This window comes from Babylonia areolata, chromosome 22, assembly GCF_041734735.1.
Source record: "Babylonia areolata isolate BAREFJ2019XMU chromosome 22, ASM4173473v1, whole genome shotgun sequence".
NCBI classification, from domain to species: domain Eukaryota; kingdom Metazoa; phylum Mollusca; class Gastropoda; order Neogastropoda; family Buccinidae; genus Babylonia; species Babylonia areolata.
The window spans coordinates 807,701-809,151 of NC_134897.1; the positions used below are offsets into that span (position 1 = coordinate 807,701).

General features: G+C 48.7%; 1 protein-coding gene across 1 annotated transcript in view; it reads right to left on the reverse strand.

Annotated features, from left to right (window-relative positions):
• Window positions 1-644, reverse strand: part of LOC143297184 (collagen alpha-1(XII) chain-like) — a 37,503-nt gene extending 36,859 nt beyond the window's left edge. The window contains exon 1 of the mRNA XM_076609383.1: window positions 1-644. This exon is cut by the window's left edge and continues 52 nt beyond it. The gene's annotated coding sequence lies outside the window, so the exon portion shown is untranslated.
• Between the last annotated feature and the right edge of the window lie 807 nt (window positions 645-1,451).

The window sequence follows — 1,451 nt, forward strand, 5'->3', positions numbered from 1 at the left end:
AGCGGGAATGTCGGCAACTTGAGCAAAGAGAAATAACCAATTGATGTCAGCAAGGACAGAGAAATAACCAATGGAATGTCGGCAACTTGAGCAAAGAGAAATAACCAGTTGATGTCGGCAATGACAGAGAAATAACCAATGGAATGTCGGCAACTTGAGCAAAAAGAAATAACCAATGGATGTCGGCAATGACAGAGAAATAACCAATGGATGTCGGCAACTTGAGCAAAAAGAAATAACCAATGGATGTCGGCAAGGACAGAGAAATAACCAATGGATGTCGGCAAGGACAGAGAAATAACCAATCGATGTCGGCGAATAAACAAAAATAACCAATGGATGTCGGCAAGAAAAGAAAAAAAAAAAAACGTAATCAATCACTGCTTCTCGGCAACAGTAGACGAAGGCTGTCGACAAGAGTTGCAGCTGTTGGCTTGCAGTCCCCCACACACAGCCTGTTGAAAAGACGATCCCACAGCCTTTCAATGAAGACGCCTGTCGCGCTGTTTGAAAAGCCGCCTTCCTTGTCAATAGAGCGAGGGGCCTTGTGAATGCGTCAGTGCTGGTTAAACAGATGGAACTGAAATGAAACTCGTGCCGCAGCCAGTTGAATAGAGAGCTTCCTGCACGTGGTTGTGGCTGCGAGAACTGTGAGGCCCCAAGGCGGCAGTGAAGATCTTTTATAGCCAGCGGCAATGCGGGGGAGGGGGGTGGAGGGGGCGACACAGGCCGGGAGCCCAATGGAATGCCATTCAGTTGACGTTCTACTCCACCCCCCCCTGTAGTAGCTGTAACCGTATTTGGCTCTCACGTTTCCGCCAGTGCTGGGACAGTGTGTGCAATGACGCCACGAGCACCGTGCACATAGATACGGCTGGTGGGATGGACCAGGGAGGCTGCACTTCTGAATGGATCATCACGAGTGGGTCCTATGGCGTCACTGATCTCCGACGTGTGTGTGTGTGTGTCACGAGAGAGAGAGAGAGAGAGAGAGAGAGAGAGAGAGAGAGAGAGAGAGAACTCAGAACTCAAAACGTTTTTATTCAAGGATTAAGATTTTAGGCATTGCCTATTCTTCCAATCTGTCCTTGCTAATCTACATCTATTACAAATAGCACACACATAAATGAAAGGAAAAGGTTTTCATGCAGAACTGTATACAAAATGAAGAACCCCCCCCCCCCGGCCCTCCACACACACCCACATCCGTGCACACACATGCATACACACACTGACGCTCGCGTGCGAGCGCACGCACATACATACACACACGCGCGCACACACACTGACAACACCTCCTCCCTCCCCCCACACACTAAGATTGACAGATGGATAGGACAGTGAGTCACAGAGAGAGAGAGAGAGAGAGAGAGAGAGAGAGAGAGAGAGATGTCATCAATATAGAAGTTCCAGAAACATCCGGGTGTTCAAAAGGTACAGTATTGTTACTG